We start from the raw sequence: 6,241 nt of genomic DNA on the forward strand, positions 1-6,241 counted from the left end.
TTATGCGTACATTTCGTTTTAACAGGTCCTAGTGTACTTTTTTTTGAAGTTTAAAAGGAAGCGTCAAAACTTTTTATTTAAAAAAAAAATTTTAATTTTAATTTTTTAGATCATTTTTCCAACAGATTTTGTGCACACATACATATATTTCGTTTTAAATGGTCCTAACGTACTTATTCTTAGAGTTTGAAGGGGGGGTCAAAACTGACTGGCGTAGTCAGTTTTGACAGGGGGGTCATTCTGGGCTAGCTGATTTTGACCGGGAGGTCATTCTGGGCTAGCCCAGAATGACCCCCCCCCCCAAACTTGTGGAGATGCATAGATGCATTCATTTATGCGTACATTTCGTTTTAAAAGGTCCTAGAGTACGTATTGTTGAAGTTTCAAAGGAAGCGTCGAATTTTTTTATTTTTTTTTAGAGTTAAGGGTTTTTTGTTTTGTTTGTTGTAATATCTTTTTTCTAACAAATATTGTCCACATTTACATTCATTTCGGTTTAAAAAGTCTTAAAGTACTAATTCCTGAAGTTTGAAGGGAGGTCAAAACTGACTGGCGTAGTCAGTTTTGACCGGGGGGTCATTCTGGGCTAGCTGATTTTGACCGGGAGGTCATTCTGGGCTAGCCCAGAATGACCCCCCCCCAAACTTGTGGAGATGCATAGATGCATTCATTTATGCGTACATTTCGTTTTAAAAGGTCCTAGTGTACTTATTTTTGAAGTTTAAAATGAAGCGTCAAACCTTTTTTTTGTTTTTTGTTTTTTAAATTTTAATTTTTTAGATCATTTTTCCAACAGATTTTGTGCACACATACATATATTTTGTTTTAAATGGTCCTAACGTACTTATTCTTAAAGTTTGAAGGGGGGGTCAAAACTGACTGGCGTAGTCAGTTTTGACCGGGGGGTCATTCTGGGCTAGCTGATTTTGACCGGGAGTTCATTCTGGGCTAGCCCAGAATGACCCCCCCCCCCCCAACTTGTGGAAATGCATAGATGCATTCATTTATGTGTACATTTCGTTTTAACAGGTCCTAGTGTACTTTTTTTGAAGTTTAAAAGGAAGCGTCAAAACTTTTTATTTAAAAAAAAAATTAATTTTAATTTTTTAGATCATTTTTCCAACAGATTTTGTGCACACATACATATATTTCGTTTTAAATGGTCCTAACGTACTTATTCTTAGAGTTTGAAGGGGGGGTCAAAACTGACTGGCCTAGTCAGTTTTGACAGGGGGGTCATTCTGGGCTAGCTGATTTTGACCGGGAGGTCATTCTGGGCTAGCCCAGAATGACCCCCCCCCCCCAAACTTGTGGAGATGCATAGATGCATTCATTTATGCGTACATTTCGTTTTAAAAGGTCCTAGTGTACGTATTGTTGAAGTTTCAAAGGAAGCGTCAATTTTTTTTTTTGAGAGTTAAGGGTTTTTTGTTTTGTTTGTTGTAATATCATTTTTCTAACAAATATTGTCCACATTTACATTCATTTCGGTTTAAAAAGTCTTAAAGTACTAATTCTTGAAGTTTGAAGGGGGGGTCAAAACTGACTGGCCTAGTCAGTTTTGACCGGGGGGTCATTCTGGGCTAGCTGATTTTGACCGGGAGGTCATTCTGGGCTAGCCCAGAATGACTGCCCCCCCAAAAAAACTTGTGGGGATGCATAGATGCATACCTATATGTGTACATTTCGTTTTAAAAGATCCTAGTGTATTTATTCTTAAAGTTTGAAGGTAAGCGTCGAAACTTATTTTATTTTTTTTTTTAAGTACGTTTTGTTCGATTTTTGTTGTTGATTTAAAAAAAAAATCATTTTTCCAACAAATACTGTGCTCATATACATATATTTCGTTTTAAAAGGTACTAAAGTACTTATTCTTAAAGGTTGAAGGGGAGGTCAAAACTGACTGGCCTAGTCAGTTTTGACCGGGGGGTCATTCTGGGCTAGCTGATTTTGACCCCCCCCCCCAAACCTGGGGAGATGCATAGATGCATACATACATGCGTATGTTTTGTTTTAAGAGGTCCTAGTGTACTTATTCTTGAAGTTTGAAGGGAAGCGTCGAAACTTTTTATTTTTTATTTTTTTTTAGAGTTAAGGGTTTTTGTTTTGTTTGTTGTAATATCAATTTTTTAACAAATATTGTCCACATTTACATTCATTTAGTTTTAAAAAGTCTTAAAGTACTTATTCTTGAAGTTTGAAGGGGGGGTCAAAACTGACTGGCCTAGTCAGTTTTGACCGGGGGGTCATTCTGGGCTAGCTGATTTTGACCGGGAGGTCATTCTGGGCTAGCCCAGAATGACCCCCCACCCCCAAACTTGTGGAGATGCATAGATGCATTCATTTATGCGTACATTTCGTTTTAAAAGGTCCTAGTGTACTTTTTTTTGAAGTTTCATAGGAAGCGTCAAAACTTTTTTTTAATTTTTTTTTTAATTTTATTTTTATTTTTTTATTTTTTAGATCATTTTTCCAACAGATTTTGTGCACACATACATATATTTCGTTTCAAATGGTCCTAACGGACTTATTCTTAACGTTTGAAGGGGGGGTCAAAACTGACTGGGGGGGGTCAAAATTGGCTAGCCCAGAATGACCTCCCGGTCAAAATCAGCTAGCCCAGAATGACCTCCCGGTCAAAACTGACTATGTGTGAAAATGGCCTGTTACACCGGTCCCACAGGGAGTGGGAAGACTCATTTTGTCAAACAATATTTGAATCACTTGCAAGATATGATGACACCCCCTGCAGAGGAATTGATTTGGTGTTATGGGGCGTGGCAGTCTGGTTACAATGAGATGAGACATGTGACGTTTGTGGAGGGTTTACCCGACGTGGAACAGTGGACAGGGGACAAGAGGCGACTGGTCATCATTGATGATTTGATGAGTGAGACCAACGACAAGGTCACACAACTATTCACCAAAGGAAGTCATCATCGGAATCTGAGTGTGATGTATATTGTACAGAACCTGTTTAAAAAGAACAAAGAGCAGAGGACGATCAGTTTGAACAGTCACTACCTGGTGGTGTTTAAAAACCCACGAGATGCTTCACAGATCACCCATCTGGCCAAGCAGATGTACCCGGGGAAGCTAAAGTATGTGCAAGAGGCATTTAAAGATGCGACTTCTATGCCTCACGGTTATTTTCTGTTTGACTTGCGACAAGAGACACCCGATCATCTTCGTCTGAGGACAAAACTTTTCCCGCCAGAGCACCCCGTGGTGTACCTTCAAAAATAACCATGTCTGCACGCCTGAAGAGAAATGTACCCATGTTGCGGATGTTGTGTGGGGCTAAGCCTGCCGTGGTTAAGGCCGTGTTGAAAAGAGCTTCTCCAGATTTGATCCATGCGTTGTGCGAGTGCTCCCTGAACATCTTAAAAGGCCATGTGCAGCTGACACCCGCACAGAAGAAACGGTTGTCTCGACACAAACAGAACCTACGGGTCATAGCCAAAAAAACTAAATCTGTCAAACATCGAAAGCAAATCCTGCAGAAATTATATGTATGTGTCCAAGTGGAGAGATGGTCTAATCCCATTCAAAAGACTGCCAGATCCGAGCAGAATCGTTTACACGCTTACTTACAAGATATATTAACGTCCTAAAGGCATAGATTGTTGGCCTCTTAAGGACAGGACTGGGGTAATATGATATTAAAAAAATAAAATAAAAAAGGAGGAAAAGAAAAGGGCAAGATCAAGCAAGCCCGACCGTGATAGGACCCCGGACCCACTCTCCATGAATACGGGAGGGGGGGGGGGCAATAAGGGATATATGTTAAGATCCTTGTAAGAGGAGTATAAATAATATTTCCTTTATATACGTTGACTTCCTAGGGGAAGGACCATTAAAAACATGGACTTTAATTCAATTATAGTTTCGTTAAAAAATGATAAAACTCAGTTAAAAGGGTTAAAAGTGACAACATTGTAAGAAAAAATATAACGAACATGCGCAAACACGTAATACTGATCTTCTATAGGGTAGTAAAATTTGGACACGTACATTCATTCACACACACACATGAATTGCCATACGGCATCTGTTCATTATAAATAGGATAAAATGGTAAGATTAAGAGATCTATCTGCATTGTCCGTCGATCTACCCGCCAATGCAATAGTCGCTGGCGAGGCGACAGTACAATAGCAGTATTAACTTAGAGAGAAAACAGCTATCCTCTCGTTTTTGTAATCATGTTTTAATGTGTATGGTATAATCCGGAAGCAGGAGTTTAAAACCTATATATATTAAGGGAAAAGTCTGGGTTGTGGCACTCCGTCACTAGGTGGGGCACTGCCCTTCGCTCCCTGTTACCCGAGTGCCAACAACAATAGGATGAGCATCAGACAACTCAGGAGGAGAAAGAAAAAAATACACTCTCACACACACGCACACACACGCCCACGGGAAAGACAGTGCCTTTAAATGGTTCGCTGCTCAAATTAAGGTACTGCGTCAAAGACAATGTTGATTTTGTGTCATCCGTTGCAAACAGAAAACAGATCCACAATTGTCAGTCGATATGGAAATATCCTGTTTCTGTTACTGTCTGATTCTTATCACTTTTAATTGCCGCTTGATTGGTCATGTTAATTTGTTATCAGACCAAAAGATACAAGAGAACATGAAAGAACATTACCACCAAAAAAATAAAAGATAAATAAGGGGTTGAGATATAGCAAAAATCGAAATATTACCACACCTAAAAATGTGTTGTTTGTGTCTTTACGAGTAATTGCATGGTTACAATTCATGCACTGTGACGTTATGCCGTGATCGAATTCAGTCATGTTTTGACTAATTGAGTGTGTGTGTGTGCGTGTGTGTGTCACTGTGTGTGTGTGTGTGTGTGTGTGTGTGTGTAGGGGGGGTGTACACGCGTGTGTGAGTGTGTGTGTGTGTGTGTGTGTGTGTGGCACTACCCAGAAAACTACCGGGTAAATGGTGAAACGTACAAATGGTTTCTTCCAGATAATATCCCGAAACGTGGGTGTTTTTTTCTCGATAAATGACGTAATTTCCGGCTTTTTAGAAGTAGGCTATTTGAAGCTGTGTTGACCTCAATTTTTAAGCAAATGATTGAACTTTAGTCAATTATTTCTTGAATTTGTCCGGACTTTGGGATTGCATTACAGCTAGGCGGCTAAAGAAATTAATAAAATTAAAAAAGCTATTTGGTTGCAGATTGTTCATATGATATAAATAACTGTTATTCCAAATAATTTGATATGTTTTGCATTAAATCGAAATCTTTGTTTATAGAGCAATATGATAGACATTGTTGTATACTATTTGACCAATTTTGTTTTGAAAATGATGAGTTTTGCATGAGTGGGCAAACGCATTTGTGGCAAACGCATATTCGGAAATTCCCGTTCGCGTCACCCTATTAGTTAAGATGTTTCAAAACCCAGACGTATGCGTTGACGTACACGTTCAATTTAAATTGAAAACGTCTTTAAACTGACAACTGAAACGAATAAAAAAAATATAAGAAAAGGTCTAAGGTCTCACAAGCACATTTTCCTCGACGTCAAGTGTTAGGTCGAGACGCGCATCCTCGTGTGAAACCTTTAATTTGTTTTTTCCTCTGCCTGGATGCGAAAAAGCGTGTCAAGCTAATATCTCAAGTTTGACTACCGTTAGAGAGAGAGAGAGAGAGAGAGAGAGAGAGAGAGAGAGAGAGAGAGAGAGAGAGAGAGAGAGAGAGAACGAACGAACGAACGAACGAACGAACGTTTTACTGCGTAGGCCCATTGCAAAAAGGGAACATTGGGGTTGGGAAGAAAACAAAAACTCGAAAAATACACAATAGTAGGACAGTCGGACTGTTGGAAGAGCGCGTCGCGGATTCCACATCGCGTTCAGTGTCTTTTCTTTGTACTTGATCATTCACATGACCGATAATGAGAGTCTTTTAACCGAGAGAAGCCCTGATGGCAGCACCGATGATGAGTAGGTCTTGCTTCACTTTCTCCCTGACGTCGGCACGTTGGTCAGCTTCGAGGGGAGGCTCCCTGTGCTGATGGTTCCAAGCTTTCAGCTCCGTCGGCGACCACAGCTTGCCACGACTGCAGTGCTCTATATACCAGTGGGTCACTGACTGGCAAGAACAATCGTAAACGAGCATTAAGTCGTCCGACTCCCAATAAAGAATGTCCTAGTTTCCGGAATCCATAACGACGTTCTTCAGCAACAGATTCCGACACTAGTCACGGAGCTGTGTTTG

Source organism: Littorina saxatilis, linkage group LG4 (assembly GCF_037325665.1).
Source record: "Littorina saxatilis isolate snail1 linkage group LG4, US_GU_Lsax_2.0, whole genome shotgun sequence".
NCBI lineage: Eukaryota > Metazoa > Mollusca > Gastropoda > Littorinimorpha > Littorinidae > Littorina > Littorina saxatilis.